This window comes from Jaculus jaculus, chromosome 1 (assembly GCF_020740685.1).
Source record: "Jaculus jaculus isolate mJacJac1 chromosome 1, mJacJac1.mat.Y.cur, whole genome shotgun sequence".
NCBI classification, from domain to species: Eukaryota; Metazoa; Chordata; class Mammalia; order Rodentia; family Dipodidae; genus Jaculus; species Jaculus jaculus.
The window spans coordinates 202,651,584-202,669,546 of NC_059102.1; the positions used below are offsets into that span (position 1 = coordinate 202,651,584).

General features: G+C 39.6%; 1 protein-coding gene across 2 annotated transcripts in view; it reads left to right on the top strand.

The window, feature by feature from the left end:
- Wwc2 (WW and C2 domain containing 2) overlaps positions 1-17,963 on the top strand; it is a 250,300-nt gene that overhangs the window by 123,210 nt on the left and 109,127 nt on the right. The window lies entirely within an intron of this gene.

Genomic DNA, 17,963 nt, shown 5'->3' on the forward strand with positions numbered 1-17,963 from the left:
TTCCTAGCTAGCTAGTCTAGCCAAATCCAAAGACCCTGTCCCTAAAAAACAAGATGGAAGAGCAATAAAGGAAGATACCTGCATCAACCTCTGGCCTTCACATGCACACACACTCCGCGCACATAAATGAAAAATCTCCCATATACTTGAAGTATTTTTATATACACCTGGATAGTTAAGGCTTTATATGAATATTTGTTACTCTGGCCTTTAAAAAAGCCATATTGTAACATAAAAAATCAGGATGATTCACTGTTCATTTCACCTAAATATTATATATATATATATATATTAGATTTTGGGTACTATATAATGTATTGATTCCCTATTGTCTTATTTCTTAAATCTCTTCTTACATTTAAAAAAATTACAAGTTGTGGGCTGGAGAGATGGCTTATCAGTTAAGCGCTTGCCTGTGAAGCCTAAGGACCCCAGTTTGAGGCTCGATTCCCTAGGACCCACGTTAGCCAGATGCACAAGGGGGCGCATGCATCTGGAGTTCGTCTGCAGTGGCTAAGCAGCCCTGGCGTGCCCACTCTCCTCTCTCTCTCTGCCTCTTTCTCTCTCTGTCTGTCACTCTCAAATAAATAGATAGAAATAAACAACAACAAAAAAATTACAAATTGTGCTGGACGTGGTGGCGCACGCCTTTAATCCCAGCACTCAGGAGGCAGTGGTAGGAGGATCACTGTGAGTTCAAGGCCACCCTGAGATGACAAAGTGAATTCCAGGTCAGCCTGGACTAGTGTGAGACCCTACCTTGAAAAACCAATAAATAAATAAATAAATAAAACAAATAAAAATTACAAGTTGTGAGCTGGGCGTGGTGGTGCATGCCTCTAATCCCAGCACTCGGGAGGCAGGGGTAAGAGGATCACCCTGAGTTTGAAGGAACCCTGAGACTACATAGTGAATTCCAGATCAGTCTGGACTAGAGTAAGACCCTACCTCGAAAAATCAAAAAAGAAAAAAAAAATACAAGTTGTACTCACTGTCTTTTGGAATAATATCAGTGTGGCAAAATGTTTTATTTAAAACCCCTCAGTATTGTTACCCCTTGTGTAGATATAAGATACATTTAAAAATATTTATTTATCTGAGAGGCGAGAGAATACATATATAAATGGGCATGCCAGGGCCTCCTGCTCCTGCAGACGAACTCCAAAAACATGTGCCACTTTGTGCGTCTGGCTTTACATGGGCACTGGGGAATTAATTGAAGCCAGGCCATTAGGTTTTGCAAACAAAAGCCTTTCACTACTGATCCATCTCTCCAGCCCCTGATACTTTATTTATTTATTTATTTTGGTGTTTTTGAGGTAGGGTCACACTCTAGCTCAGGCTGACCTGGAATTCACTATGTAGTCTCAGGGTGCCCTTGAATTCACAATGGTCCTCCTACCCCTGCCCCCCAAGTGATGGGATTAAAGGTGTGCACCACCACGGCTGGCTCCCCTGTATATTTTTTTGAGATGTCCAAAACAGGTATTAATAGTAATTATTTCTTACAGGTAAGCATGATGGAAGAATGAATAAGAGAAAGCAATCTGAGATACTAAGTCATGTTTTCAAGAAGCACTATGTTTAGGAATTGGTTGTAGGATACCGGGTAGTAGCACATAACTTGAACTCATGGTGATTCTCTTACCTTGGCCTCGTGAGTGCTGGGGTCAAAGGTGAGCAGCACCATGCCCAGCAAATAGGATTTTACGTACATTTCCTACATGTGGTTGTATGTTTTCCTGACCAGAACGTGAGTGTCTTGGGGACAGCAACTGTGTCTTTATGTATTTACCCTTAGATACTATATAATGGTGAACTTTTCAAGGGAGGAATAACTTTGTTGTTTAACTTACAGAATTAGAAGCAGCTTAAAAACAAGAGAGTTTCCAGCAAAGGTTATGCTTCAGAAAGCACCATTCTGAATGAATGAAATCTTGATCATCAAAATATGAATTTTTGAGCCTACCACTTTGCTTAAGTGGCCTGATGATTTACTGTACCCTGAAGGGCCCAAATTACCCACAGCAAGTAGTCTCACCAAGAAGGATCTGCCGCATTATCTCATTAATCTTCAAGACAGTCCTGCAAAGTAGTTTAGGGAGCAAACAGTATTATCTTTTCATAACAGCTGGTCACACATATGTTGTGTTTTGACTTTGTATAGTTTCAGCATTATTTTCTCTATTTAGATAAAATAATGAAATAGGAAACGTTTGCCTGCTTAAGATTTTTTTTGTGAAGCACTTAAATATTAGAAGTAAAAAGATTTGACCTTGGCCGTGATATCTACTTGAGGATGGAAGTGTCTCATGTTAGCTTTCACCTTCTTGGTAGGTGTGTGGTAGGGGGTGTAGACCCTAGTGGGGGATGTATGCATCTACATAGAAACTAATTACAAGGTTTATTTGGTTTTGATACTGTTCCTACAACCAGAAGGTAATCACTTTTTGGTGATTTGAGTTGTACCATGGTTTTCTTCCTTTACTTAAAAAAAATCTGCTTTTTAAATATTTGTGAGAGAGAGGTAGAGGAGGAAAAGAGAGAGAAAGAAAACCTGGGTATACCAGGGCCTCCTGCCACTACAAACGAACTCTAGATGCATGTTCCACTTGTTACAGCTGGCTTCATGTGGGTACTAGGGAATGGAACCTGGGCTGTCAGACTTGGCAAGCAAATGCCTTTAGCCTTTAAGTCATCTCTCTAGCTGGATTTTCTTTGTTTTACTAATTGAAGTGTTATTTATATACATGAACCTGGAGAGAGGGGGAGAGAGAGAGAGAGAGGGAGGGAGAGAGAGAGAGGGAGGGAGAGAGAGAGGGGGAGGGAGAGAGAGGGGGGGAGGGAGAGAGAGAGGGAGGGAGGGAGAGAAGGAGAGAGAGAGGGAGGGAGAGAGGAAGGGAGAGAGGGAGAGAGAGAATACATGTGTGTGTGTATACATGTGTGTGGAGGTCGGAGGATAATTTTGGATCCATCCTCTCCTTTCCATTTTTCTTGCACTTTGTTGTGTCTTTGTAGCCAACAAGCTTTCTGGATAATTCTCCCATCTCAGTCACAGCTTCTGACTTTTTACTAGGGTCTAGGGAGGATTGAATTTAGGTGCTCAGGCTTGAGACCTGAGCACTTTATCCATTGAGTCATCTCTTTCTGGTCCTATTTCCAGTCAGCCTTGTTCGAAATGCAATCCTTTGCGGCTTCCACCAATCAAGCAGGGGATTTGTATTATCCCAGTAAGCCATGCCCTTCTCCTTTCCAGTTGGCCCCTCCCCATCCTTGCAAACATTGGTCAGATTGATATTACCACAGCTTAATTTTGCCTGTTTTTGGAAAACACACACACACACACACACACACACACACACACACACACACACACACATTTTTGTTTTTCGAGGTAGGGTCTCACTGTAGCTCAGGCTGATGTGGAATTCACTCTATTCTCAAGGTGTCCTTGAACTCACAGCAATCCTCCTACCTCTGCCTCCTGAGTACTGGGATTAAAGGCGTGCACCACCACGCCTGGCAGAACTTATATTTTTTACGTACTGTGCTTGAATTTTGGAGGAGATTCATTCTCTCTCTCTCTTTCTCTCTCTATGCATCTGGGCACATGTGGGAGTACATATGCACATGGTTGATAACAGGTGTCTTCCTCAGTCACTTCTCTTTATTTGACTGAGGCAGAGTCTCTCACTTCAGCCGAGAACTTCCAGATTCAGCTGGTCTTGCTAGCCAGCTTGGCCCAAGCTTCCTTGTTTTTACCTTTTATGCACTGGGATTGCTGGTGGGCTGCCACGACCACTGGGCATTATGAGGGTGCTGAAAATCTGAACTCTTGTCCTTGACAGAGTGAGCCACTGCCCAGATCCCACAATGTGTTTTGTTAAAACTTTTTTAAAAATATTTTTTTAAATTTTTATTAGCATTTTCCATGATTATAAAAAAAAATCCCATGGTAATTCCCTCCCTCCCCCCCACATCTTTTTTGGTGTTTGATTATATTTTCAATTATATGATTGTAATTATGCAATTTCTACCATTTAGTATTTTTATAAAACCACTTACAATTATGTAAGATTTTCAAATGCAACAATATATATCAAAAACTTCATATGTATGCAAAGTTTACAAGCCATTACGAAGCTTTATCTTAAAAATACCTTCAGGAAAATAAAACATTCAATCAGTTCTCTCAGCTTTAAAAATATGATTAAAAAATATACATTTTAATAAAATATCAAGACGATCAAATACTGATTGATCAGTTAACATTTTAAAACTTTTACTAATCTGTACATGAGTGCACATTACATAAAGTCTGCAAACTATTAATATAAAACTGTAGTACTCTGATGGACATATCTGCTGACAGTGGGTTGTACTGGATAATTAAGGAGGTAATATCCTACACAGTATAGGTAAGTCATCCAGTCTTTCAAATACATCTGCACTATCCCCCTCAGTGATATGGAGAATGCTCAGATTTAGGGAAAATGGAAGGACATCAGCTACCCTCACTAGGACATTTCAATGTTGTGGGAAGAAAACTCAAAGAATTAAAAATCTATTATGGTTGTTTTTGTTGAACACTGCTTTCCAAAATACAGTAAGAACTTTGAGAAAACATACAAAGAAAAGTTGTTGAGTTACTTTTAGAACTCACACCAAAGGAGTCCATTACTTATTGTCACTAGAGCAATTCAAGCAAGGGAAGGCTTGAGGAATTCCAGGCACAAGTTAACCAGAAAGCTCCAAGGTCCACCACACTGGATGGCATTCCAAGAGCAAGCACAGTGGCCTGAAGGGTACACTTGGGAATGCCTCTCCGACTTGCCTGTGCCTAAGTCAAGAGGTAGAAATCACTCCTGGGAGAAGGGTAGAGCTAGCTTCTTGGAGTCTAGTCAGGATCCACACAATTCTACAGACGAGGAGGGCAGTGTGTGGCCAGGAACAGCCATACTGGACAAGTGAGGTCCTTTACAGAGTGAGCCACTGCCCAGAACCCACAATGTGTTTTGTTAAAACTTTTTAAAAAATATTTTTATTTATTTATTTGAGAGAGTGAGAGGGAGGAAGAGGCAGAGAGAAAGACCATGGGTCTTAGGGCCTTCAGCCAGTGCAGATGAACTCCTGATACATGTGCCCCCTTGTACATCTGGCTACATGGGTCCTGGGGAATTGAACCAGAGTCCTTAGGCTGCACAGGCAAACTCCTTAACTGCTAAACCATTCCCCAGCCCTAAAACTTTTTTTTTATTAACAGCTTCCATACTTATAGACAATAAACTGTGATAATTCTCTCCTCCCCCAGTCTCCCCTTCACAAATCCATAATCCATCATATCCCTTCCTTCTCTCCATTAGTCTCTCTTTTAGTTTTTATTTATTTATTATTTAAATGTATTTTATTTATTTGTGATATCTATCTATCCATCCATCCATCCAGAGAGACTGGGGGTGGGGGAGAATGAATGGGCATGCCAGGGCCTCCAGCCACTGCAAATGAACTCTAAACATGTGTGCCCCCTTGTGCATCTGGCATACGTGGGTCCTGGAGAGTCAAATGGGGATCCTTTGGCTTTGCAGGGAAATGCCTTAACTGCTAAGCCATTCTTCAGCCTCTTTCTTTTATTTTGCTGTCATCATCCTTTCCTCCTATTATGAAGGCCTTATGAAGGTAGTGTTAGGCACTGCAAGGTCATGGATAGTGAAGCTAATTTCTGTCTGGACAATTGCATTATAAACAGTCCTACGCCTTACTTTGGCTCTTACATTCTTTCTGCTATCTCTTCCCCAATGCCCCCTGAGCCTTGGAAGGTATGATAGAGATGTTTTCAGTGCTGAGCACTCCTCTGTCACTTCTCAGCACCATGGTGCCTTTTGGGTCATCCCAGTGGTCACCGCCACCTAAAAAGATAAGTATCTCTAACCAAAAGTGAGAGTAGCATTAATATATGGACATGAACTTGCTTACAGGGCAATTTGGTGAACGTAATATATGCATTTAGCCGGACAGGAGCAGGTGTTACCCTCCTAAGGCTCATGACCTCCCCCACCATAGGCTTTTGATTAGGATTTCAGTACCAGGCATTTATTCCCTCTGCTAGAGCAAACCTCCAGTCCAATTAGCAGTTGGTTTCCCCCATAATAGGCATGCAACTATTGCACCCATTCAGTCATTAGGCCTGGCTGGCAATATTCCTCCATGTGTTTTTAAACTGCATTACTGATGCAAACAGTAGCACGATATAATACAGTTAATATTTTATAGCAAAATGCTCTTATCTTGAACATCTTCAAAAATCAATGTTAAGAAGAGAACACATTTTACAAATGAAGAGGTATAACAAGGCCTCATTTGTATTCATCTGTGATAATGTGCTGTGCCTAGTATTGTGTAAGGCATGTGGGTGTAGAAATATTTCTTTATGATCCTGTTTTTAGTTGTTTGGGTTACATACCCACAAATAGGATCCTAGTCTTGTTTTTAGTTGAGGAAGTTCTACTTTTCATGTCAGTGATACCATTTTCATCTCTGTTTGCAGTGTACTGGGGCACCAGTTTCTCAGCATCTTCATAAGCATTTCTTAATTTCTGGAATCTTTTTCTTTTGAATAGTGTTCATGTAATGGTTTTGAAATCGTACATCATTGTGGTTTCAATTTTTGCATGTTCTTGATAATTATGGTGTTCAACATGGTTTCATATGCCTCATTGGAGAAAGAAGGCCTTTGCCAGTTTTTCAATTGGGTTATTTATAGTTGTTGCCCTATAGGAATTCTCATGTACATAATCTGTATAAGTTCTTTATCAAATATATGTATTATGAGTGTTTTTATGTCTTGAACTCACCCACTTATTTTATTAATGGGTGTTTCGAAGAATAGATTGGTGTTTTGTTTTTTTTTTACAAGTTAAAGTATTTATTTGTTTTTAGGATTTTGTGATAGGGGCTCGGTCTACAGCTTAAACTGAACTTGAACTCATGTGCCCTGCCTCAAACTCCTGAATAGTAGTATATAGGCATGAGTTACTACACTCTGCCTGAAGAGTAAAATTTTAAATTTTGATGAAGTTTATTGTACTGTTTTCTTTCCTTTTTATGTTTAGTGATTTTGTGTTCTAAGAAATCTCCTTAGGTTGTAAAGGTATTCCCCTGTGATTTCTTCTAGTCGTAGACTTCATGGTGCAGTGTAAGTATTTGTGTGTGATGTTCAGTGAGGCTCAAGTATGCCTCTGTATGCCAGCTTGCTCCCAGATCATTGTCACTTTTCAGTTGAATGGGTTTAGAGCTGGATTGAAAGTCGTCTGACTGTATATGTGTGTCTTGGGAGTATATATGTGTGTTTTTGGACACTGCTCCATTGTACTTGATGCTTCTCCTTACTGTAGGACTATACTGTCTGTGAGTATTATGACATATGTTCTGTCTTTAATCAGACTATGAGTCTTCCAACTCTTGTTTGTTTTCCAGTTTATACTGGAGGTTTTAGACCTGTGCATTGTTATGTTAATTGAGGAATTTTGTTGGTTTCTTCCAAAGAGCCTATTAAAAGTTTAATTGTATCTGTAGATGATATGGGAAAAATGATTATTAAGACAGTACCATTGTTGCAGTTACATATTGTTGCTGGGACAAAACACTGAACAAAAAGCAGCTTATGAGGGGGAAAGGGTTTATTTCAGGTTAGCCTTGAAGGCAAGTCTCATCACAGCAGGGGAAACATGACAGGAAGTCTGGGTCATATCTCCATATCAAAGGGAAGGAAGTAGTCTAAGTGAGCTGAGATATCACACCCAGCAGGACTGGACGAATAAATCTCAAGACCTGCCCCAGTGACACACCTCCTCCACCAAGACTCCTCCTCCCAAAGGCTCCACAACCTTCTCAAAGTGCCACCAGCTGGGAACCAAGTATTCAAAACACATGAGCCTATGGGGGACATTTCATTCAAACCAACACAGCTGTGAATGTGGTATAATGTGCAGTTTAAATAATTTTCCTTAACTTTTCTCAGCAAAGTTTCATGGAGTTTTTAGAATAGAGGACTTTTTTGTTATTTTCATTGAGTATTTCTATTTTCATTTTCTGGATAGTATTTAAGATAATATTATAGGTTCAACTTTTTAGCACATAATTTATACACAAAATGTATTTGGCTTACATGTGCTACTACCTCAAACAAGACAAACTTTCAGTTATAGGAGGAGTTCCCTCTTTACCCTTTGTAGCCAGTCTTTCCTCCATCACCATGTGAACTGTACTCTCCTACTATTAGTTTACCCCTTTATAAGAACACATAGGAACAGCGTTTTGGACCTATTCATATTTTTGTATTTATAACTTGCTTGATCCTTCTTATTCCACAGTAGTGTGTGTGTGTGTGTGTGTGTGTGTGTGTATGCACGTGCTTGAGGAAGGGGCTCACTCTAGCCCAGGCTGGCCTGGAATTCACTCTGTAGTTCTAGACTGGCCTACTAATCACAGTGATCCTCCTACCTCTGCCTCCTGAGTGCTAGGTTTAAAGGTGTGTGCCATCACACCTGGCCTTGTATGAATATATTTGAAATTGTTTATTCATCCATCATTTGAGTTATTTGGTTTTTCAATTGCTTATTATGAATGAAGCTACTATAAACTTTTTGTAGAAATATGCTATCATGTGGAAAGACCCATTTACCATCATATGTAAAGAGTCATTTTAAGCACAGACTTAAAGTCACCAAACAGTTCTACAGAGTGGTTGGTTGCGCCTTGTAATATTTTCACTGTTAGTCTTTCAGATTTCCAGTTGCTCCATGTTAGCGGTTGATGATGTCATTCTACATGTTACCCATTTTAGGCATATGTAAAACAGTGCATCATTGTAGTTTCAATTTTTCTATTCCTGCAGTTAGGGTACTGGGGAATTGAACCTGGGTCGTTGGACATCGGTGTGTGCCCATTACCATTTCTGTGTGTAATATGCACTCTTTTAGTGTATGTTAAGAATTTGTTCATATCTTTTACTTATGTTTTTGTCAATTGCCTATTCATCCTCTTATTATTGAATTGTAAGAATTACTCATGTCTTTTATATTAAAGTCTTATGAAACCTTTTTAGCTTGGTTTGAGGCTTCCTTCTTCATTTTCTTTATGGGAAATTTGAAAGGATGAAAAAATTTTTTTGAGGCAGGAACTCACTCTAGACCAGGCTGACCTGGAACTGAAAGCAGTCTTCCCTTCATCTTCTAAGTGCTAGGATTATAGGCATGAGCCTCTATGACTGGCTAAACTGAAGATTTTTCAAAAAAATATTTATTTATTTATTTATTAGAGAAAGAGGTAGATAGAAGAAAAAGAGAACGAGCATGCCAGGGCCTCTAGCCACTGCAAACGAACTCCAGACACATGTGCCCCCTTGTGCATCTGGCTTATATGGGTCCTGGGGAATCAAGCCAGGGTCCTTAGGCTTCACAGGCAAATACCTTAACCACTAAGCCATTTCCCCAGCCCTAAACTGAAGATTTTTAATAACTTAAAAAATATTGTTCCTGTCTTAGAGTTCTAAGAAATCTTTTTTCTTTGAAAGGTTGTGAAAAAAATCATTTACTATAAAATTTTTCATGGAGCTTTTGTGGTTTACCTTGCTAATCTACATCAGATTAATTTCTGAGTATGATCTAAGGTAACAATAGATAGCTCATTATTTCTTATGTATTTTCCCCACTAAAGTAGGCCATTATCTTTGTTAAAAATGTGTTGAACACCTATGTGTTGGACTACTTCAGATTCTCTGTCTGTCCAATTGCTCAACAACAGTTATCTGCATGCTAATACCACATAGTTCTGGTTATTATAGCTACATGACTAGTCTTGAAATGAGATAGCTTAAGTCCTCTAACTTGGTTCATCTTTATTAAAAAGATTTTTAAAAATCATAAATATTTTGTATTTCTACATGGATTGTAGCATCAATTTATTAGTTTATATTATAAAAACTCCACAACAATAGAATTGTAACTGAGTTTTGTTTAATTTGTAGGTAAGTTTGAGAACTGATTACTACTTAGTCTTGCAAAGCATGAACATGAATAGATCTGTGTTCAATATTTCTCTTCATATACTGTCTCAGGTTATACTCTTCACTATAAAAAGCCAGTTCAGGGCTGGAGAGATGGCTTAGCGGTTAAGCGCTTGCCTGTGAAGCCTAAGGACCCCGGTTCGAGGCTCAGTTCCCCAGGTCCCACGTTAGCCAGATGCACAAGGGGGCGCACGTGTCTGGAGTTAGTTTGCAGAGGCTGGAAGCCCTGGCGCGCCCATTCTCTCTCTCTTCCTCTATCTGTCTTTCTCTCTGTGTCTGTCGCTCTCAAATAAATAAAAATTAAAAAAAATTTATAAAAAAAAAAGCCAGTTCATCTTTTGCTTAGTTTATTCCTAGTACTTTGGGACAGTGCTATGGTATTAGTATTTTTAAAATACTATTTATTTTCAAGGAGAGAGAGAGAGAGAGAGGAAATGAAAATGAATGGGTACACCAGGGCCCCAGCCACTGCTAACGAACTCCAGATGTATGTCCCACCTTGTGCACCTGGCTTTACATGGGTACTGGGGAATTGAACCTGGGTCGTTGCAGGCAACTGCCTTAATCACTGAGCCATCTCTCCAGCCCCTGGTATATAGTATTAAAAAATATTTTCTTTATTTACTTACAAGCAGAGAGGTACTGGTAGTAGGGGGAGAAGGAGAATGGCCATACCAGGGCCTTTTGCTACTGCAAATGAACTCCAAGCGCATGTACCATCTTTGTGCATCTGCATTTAATGAGTACTGTGGACTTGAACTTGGGCCATCAGGCTTTGTAGGCAAAGTGTTTTAACTGCTGAGCTGTATCTCCAGCCCCAGTATATAGTATTTTTAAAACTCTACTTTCCAGTTCCTTTTCTTTTATATATTTTGTATTTCTTTTGTGCAATGGCTTTTTTATATCAACCTTGCTTAATTCTTCTTTTTCCTGTTTGTTGTAGATTCATTTGGACTTTCAACGTAAGAAATTATCTCTCCTTCAAATAAGGAAAAATCTTACTTTTCTGTCTGGGTCTTTTTGATTTGCTTCTCTTTGGCGCCTTCTTTCTCACTTTGGTTACCCCCCCCCCCCCCACACACACATTATTTTAGGATCTTCAGGAATATATTGAAGAGAAATGATGAAACCAGGCATCTCTGCTTTTTCTTTATCTTAGTGTTTCACTATTAAGTATGTTAACTGCTATTTATGTTCTGTTTTATAGATGTCCTTTATTTGGTTGAAATAAGACACAGGCCCTGAGAGTTTTATCTGTTTTGTTTTTATTATGAATGGTTGCTAAATTTGTAATAACACTTTTCCAGCATTTATTTAAATGACTATTAATTTTTTCTTTTATTTTGTATTACATTTGTGTTAAAACATTAAGCTAACCTTGTGTTCCTCAGATAAACTTTACTTAATATAACATACAAATACCTTCAATACCTACTGGGATTTGGATAGAGGACCTTGTGTGGATACTCAAGTCCCTTTCATAAAGTGGACTATTAGCATATAACCTACAACACATTCTCCTTTATGCTTCAGATCCTCTCTTGGTTACTTGTATGTAATACCTAATACAATGTAACAGATTGTGAAACCATCTTGTTTAGGCAATAGTAATAAGAAACAGAAATCTCAGACACAACTTCTTTAAGCCTAGCTCCATTACTCTATCTGTACTTGGTTGGACCCATCTGTACCAAATCCATGGCTATGAAGGGCTGGCTACCTCACCTTACTGTGTGCTTCTGAATTCATTTTGGCAATATTTAATTGAATTTTTTTGTATGTTATTGAGGAATCTTGATTTATTTTTTTAAATGATTCTCATCTCCTTTCGCTCTTGGCCTCCTTTTCTCTTTCTCCCTCTTTTAAAAAATCTAATGTTTTTCTTTCTAAACCTTTTTAATTTATTTAAGTATTTATTTTATTAATACTTTTGTACTCAGTGAATACAGTCAAGTTGGTACCATTGTTAGGCTCGTCCATGTCCTACCTCCTCCCCCTGACTCCTCCTTGTTGAGGTATATGTGTCATGTATTGTGGAGTTAGCCCACAGTTATGGGTAGGATAAATGTCTCTGCATATCCTGACCCACCGTGTGGCTCGGACATTCTTTCCGCCCCCTCTTCTGCAAAATTTCCCTGCACCACGTTGGGTTCATTTTTGGTCTGCTTCAGTGATGAGGTATTGGGGGCCTCTGTGTGTCTCTGGATATCTGATTTGGTAGGAGTTGATTGCTCTCTTTGTTCACTGCTAAATTCTATTAAGTTTTTTTTTTGTTTGTTTGTTTGTTTTGTTTTTCGAGGTAGGGTCTCACTCTGGTCCAGGCTGACCTGGAATTAACTCTGTCATCTCAGGGTGGCCTTGAACTCATGGCAATCCTCCTACTTCTGCCTCCCAAGTCTATCAAGTTTTTTAAAATGAGTTATGGACATACTTATATATGAACAGCACATGTTGCTATTACCCTTTATTTCATTCCTGCCCCTTTTCAAAGGGCCCTCCTCATTGGGGATGCAGGTCATCCCCATGGGGATTGTGGGTCATGCACATGGGGTCAGCTGTCAGATCTGGGGGGAGAGTCAGTGTCTCTGAGCATAATGTCCCAACTTATAGTTCAAACAATCTTTCCACCCTCTCTTCTGCAAAATTCCCTGAGCCATGTTGGGTGTATTTTAAGTTTACTTCAGTGATGGGCTCTTTCCAGGAGCCTCTGGATCTCTGTTTTGGTGTTGAATGTCCTCAGTGTCTATCACCTTCACTCTTGTGCTGATATCAGATTCACTAAGAAAGTGGCACACTTGCTTATTTCCCCAGTTCCTCTGTGGTTTCAGCTGAGGCTGGAGCTAGGGTGGAGGGCCAAGGGTCATTTCTCTCCTCAGGGCCCACTCCCTTCTGAAAAAGAGAATCAGGTTCTCCAACAGAGAGTGAAGCCTGCACAGGTTAAATGGGATAACCATTATTTATTTTGAGAGAATTTAATGGGTGTAGGTCCTCTTGTAGCCCAAGGTTAGTGGGAGCTTGATATTGGAAAGCAAAATCATTATATGGATATGATTCTGACTTGTTTCCCAGTACCAGATATGGTTTCCTTTCCACTAAGTGGATCTGTTAGCCAATCGAAGAGCAGTTGGTCACCAACCATGACCTGTGTGCCACTACTGCACTTGAGTGAGCATCATGTCAGGTTGTTTGGTTCTGAGTAGCTTAGACCTCAAGTTGCTCAGACAAATATTGGCCACTTTCCCTCAGTAGCTCATGTAGCACCTTCTAGCACTAGACAGGCTAACTCTCTGGGGACTGGCTTGCTTGCAGATTCCATCCAGGTCACTCCATGTTCTGTACCAACAGCATGTGGTATCTTCAGCATTAGAGTCTTACCATTAACCTGTGGTGGGCAATCAAGTGTTCTGACAGAAGTCTGTCTTGTTTTGGGAAACCTTTGGGTCTCTGATCACCAGCTCATTGTAGATATTAACTGCATCCTGGTACTGGGAGCTAGGGATCCGCACCAAGGGAAAAGAAAGAAGAAAAAGAGAGAGAAAAGAAAAAAAAAGAAAGAGGTGAAATTTAAGGTTAGGCTTCATCGCATGCTCTCCAGGGCCCTTCAATTCAGGTGTTCCCCCTAAGGTCCTATTGAGGGTTCAACCAGTTAGTCCATCTTCCAGGATATAGGATACTATGGTACCAGCTACATTTAGGTCCAGTTTTGTGTCTCCCCCTTCGTCCCTACCCTCCCTATTGTCCAGGCTGATCTAGATACACAAATGAGTGAGACCATGGGTCGGTTGTCTTTCTATGATTGTGTGAGTTTGCTGGACATGATCTGTTCCAAGTTTAACCATTTTTCTACAAATTTCATTGTCATTTTTTTCTAACTGCTGAGTAGAATCCTATTGTGTAGATATACCACATCTTGGTTATCCATTAGTCCAATGATGGGCATGTGGGTTCATTCCAGTACTTTGCTATTATGAATTGAGCAGCTATAAACCTGGTTGAGCAAATATCTCTGAACTGAGGGGTAGAGTTTTTAGGTTAATGTCCAGTAAGGGAATAAATAACTGGATCTGTTGGTAACTCTATATTCAACCATTTTAGGAGTCTCCACATTGATTTCCACAGTGGTTGTACCAGCTTACATTCCCACTCCTATTTCTCCACATCCTCACCAACATTTATTTTCATTTGATTTAAAAATTTTTTTTTTTTATTTGAGAGCAACAGACAGAGAGAGAAAGAGGGAGATAGAGAGAGAGAGAATGGGTGTGCCAGGGCCTGCAGCCACTGCAAACAATCTCCAGACGCATGAGCCCCCTTATGCATCTGGCTAATGTGGGTCCTGGGGAATCAAGCCTCGAACTGGGGTTCTTAGGCTTCATAGGCAAGCGTTTAACCTCTAAGCCATCTCTCCAGCCCTCATTTGATTTTTAAAAAATGTTTTATTTGATAGCGAAAGAGAGAGAGTGAAAAAAAATATGGGTGCTTCAGGGCCTCCAGCCACTGCAAATGAACTCCAGATGCATGCATCTGGCTTATGTGGGTACTAGGGAAGTGAGCCTCCAACTGGGGTCTTTAAGCTTCACATCCAAGTGCTTAACTGCTAAGCCATCTCTCCAGACCTCATTTGATCTTTTTAATGTTTGCTATCCTTACTGGGGTAAGGTAGAATTTCACTGATGTTTTAATTTGCATTTCCCTAATGGTTAGGGATGTTGAATATTTTTTAAAAATAATTTATTTTTATTTCTTTGTTTGACAGAGAGAAGGAGGGAGGGAGGGATAGAGAGAGAGAGAGAATGGGCACACTAGGGCCCCAGCCACAGATGCATGTGCCCCCTTGTGCATCTGGCTTATGTGGGTCCTAGTGAATCAAACCTGCGTCCTTTGGCTTTGCAGACAAATGATTTAACTGCTAAGCCATCCCTCCAGCCCAATGTTGAACATTTTTTTAAAGTGTGTTTGTCTTTTTTATTTCTCCCTCTGAGAACTCCCTATTCAGTTCTCTGCCCCAGTGTGTAAGAGGGTTATTTGATTTTTTTATTGTTTAGTAACCACCCCCGCTCACTCCCCAAGGTAGGGTCTCACTCTAGCTCAGGCTGACCTGGAAATCACTATGTTATCTCAGGGTGGCCTCAAACCCAGGGTGACCCTCCTACCTCTGCCTCCTAAGTGCTGGGATTAAAGGCATGTGCTACTACACCTGGCCTTGTTTAGTTTTTGAGTTCTTTATAGATTCTAGATATTAGGCCTCTGTCAGTTATATAGCTGGCAAAAATTTTCTTCCATTCTGTGGGTAGTCTATTGACTCTGCTTATGGTATGTTTGTCTGTGTAAAAACTTTTCAGCTTCATGAGATCCCATTGGTTAAATGAATGTTTAAGTTCCTGAGCTACTGGGGTTTTGTTCAGGAAGTCTTTCTCCACTCCTGTATCTTGGAGAGTTCCTCCTGTTTTTCTTCCAGTAGCTAAAGAATTTCAGGTCTTAAATTGATGTCTTTAACCCATTTGGACTTGAATTTTTTTGCATGGCAAGATGTGTGGGTCTAGTTTCATTTTTCTGCATATGGTTATCTAGCTTGTCCAGCACCATTTGTTGAAGATACTAGTTTTTGTCAAAGAACAGTAGCTGTAGTTACTTGGCCTGAAGTCTGGATCCATATTTCTGTTCTATTAGTCTATATTCCTGTTTTTGTGTCAGCATCATGCTGTTTTTGTTACTATGGCTTTGTAATATAACTTTAGATAAGGAATGGCGATGCCTCCAGAGGTGTTTCTTTTGCTGAAGATATGTTTGGATATCCAAGGCCTGCTGCCATTACATATGGATTTTGAGATCATTTTTTCTACATCTGTGAAGAATGATGCTGGGATTTTTATTAGTATTGCATTAAATTCATATATTGGTTTTGGTAGGATTGCCATTTTCACAATGTTAATTCTGCCTATCCAGGAGCATGGGAGGCTTTTCCATCTTCGCACATCCTCCTCAATTTCTTTCTTAAGTGTTCTTATGTTTTCATTATATATGTCTTTTACATCCATGCTATTTTATTTTACTTTTATTTTAGTTACTCTTAAAAATGGGACAGTGATGCTAATTTCTCTCTCTATTTCTTTGTCCTTTGCATATAGAAAAGCTCTAGATTTTGTGTGTTGATTTTGTATCCTCCTACTTTGCTGAAGGAATTCATCACCTTTAGGACTTTTGAGATGGAGGTTCTCAGGTCACTTATGTATAGGATCATATCATATCCAAATAGGGCTAAGTTGACTTCTTCCTTTTTGTTGCAGTCCGGTTCGCATTGCTGGTAGAAATCACCTAACCAAGAGCAGCTTCTGGGAAAAAGAGTTTTATTTTGGCTTACAGGCTCGATGGGAAGCTCCACGATGGCAGGGGAAAATGATGGCATGAGCAGAAGGTGGACATCACCCCCTGGCCAACATAAGATGGAGCACAGCAACAGGAGGGTGTGCCAAACACTGGCATGGGGAAACTGGCTATAAAGCCCATAAGCCCGCCCCCAACAATACATTCCCTCCAGGAGGTGTTAATTCCCAAATCTCCATCAGCTGGGAACCTACCATTCAGAACACTTAAGTTTATGGGGGACACCTGAATCAAACCACCACACTTTTCAATCTGTATCTCTTTTATTTCTTTCTCCTGTTGTATTGCTTGGGCTAGGATTTCTAGTACTGTGTTGAAGAGCAGAGTTGAGAGTGGGCACCCCTGTTTTGTTCCTGATCTCAATGGAAATTCCTTAAGTCTGTCCCCATTAAGTATTATTTGAGATTGAAATGATTTATATATGGCCTTTATTATGTTGAGATATAAACTGCCCATGCATATTCTCTCCAGTGTTTTGATCATGAAGTGATATTGTATTTTGTCAAAGGCTTTTTCTGGACTCTTCCTTTGGGGGGAGATTTTTTTATTACTTTTTAAATCTCTATGGGTGTGATAGGTTTGTTTAGAAGATTAACCTGTTCTGAGTTTTGTTTTGGTAGGTGATATGTGTCCAGGAATTAATCCATTTCTTTCAGATTATCCAATTTTGTGGAGTATTTGTTTTCAAAGTAAGTCCTGATGATTCTTCCAGTTTTACTTATGTCTTTGGTAATCTCCCTGTTTTCATTTCTACTTTTATTATTATTTTTTTATTGATTCTATGATTGTAAACAATATCCTATGTTAATTTCCTCCCTCCCCCCACTTTCCCCTTTGAAACTCCACTCTCCATCATATCCCCTACCCCTCTCAATTAGTCTCTTTTATTTTGATGTCATGATCTTTGAGACTTCTCTTTTTTTCGCTTGGTCAAATTGGCCAGGAATTTATCAGTCTTGTTTAGTCTGTCAAAGAAACAGCTCTTTGTTTCATCAATTTTCTTAATTGGTTTCTTAGTTTTAAATTCATTAATTTCTGCTCTGATCTTGATTATTTCTTTTTGTCTGGAGCTTTTTGAGTTGGATTCTCTTTTTCCAGTTCCTTTGGCTGGATGATTAGGTTATTGATTTGGGATCTCTCTGTCTTTGTTATAAAGGCATTTAGTGCTATGAATTTTCCCCTAAGGACTGCCTTCATTGTGTTCTGTAAGTTTTAGTATGCTTTGTTCTCATTGCCATTCAATTCTAGAAATTTTTCAATTTCATCCACTACCCATTTTTTGTTTAAAAGTGTGTTGTTCAGTCTCTAGGAGCTGATGGAGTTCCTGGCACATTTCTTGTTAATTTCTAGCTTTACAGCATTATGGGCAAGAGACTGTCTATTTTCCTGGAAATCAGGAAGCAGGCTTTATGGCCCAATATATGATCTAGTTTGTAGAATGTTCCATGGGCTGCTGAAGAGAATGTGTATTCTGTAGGTTTTGCATAGAATGTTCTGTAGATGTCCATTAGGTCTA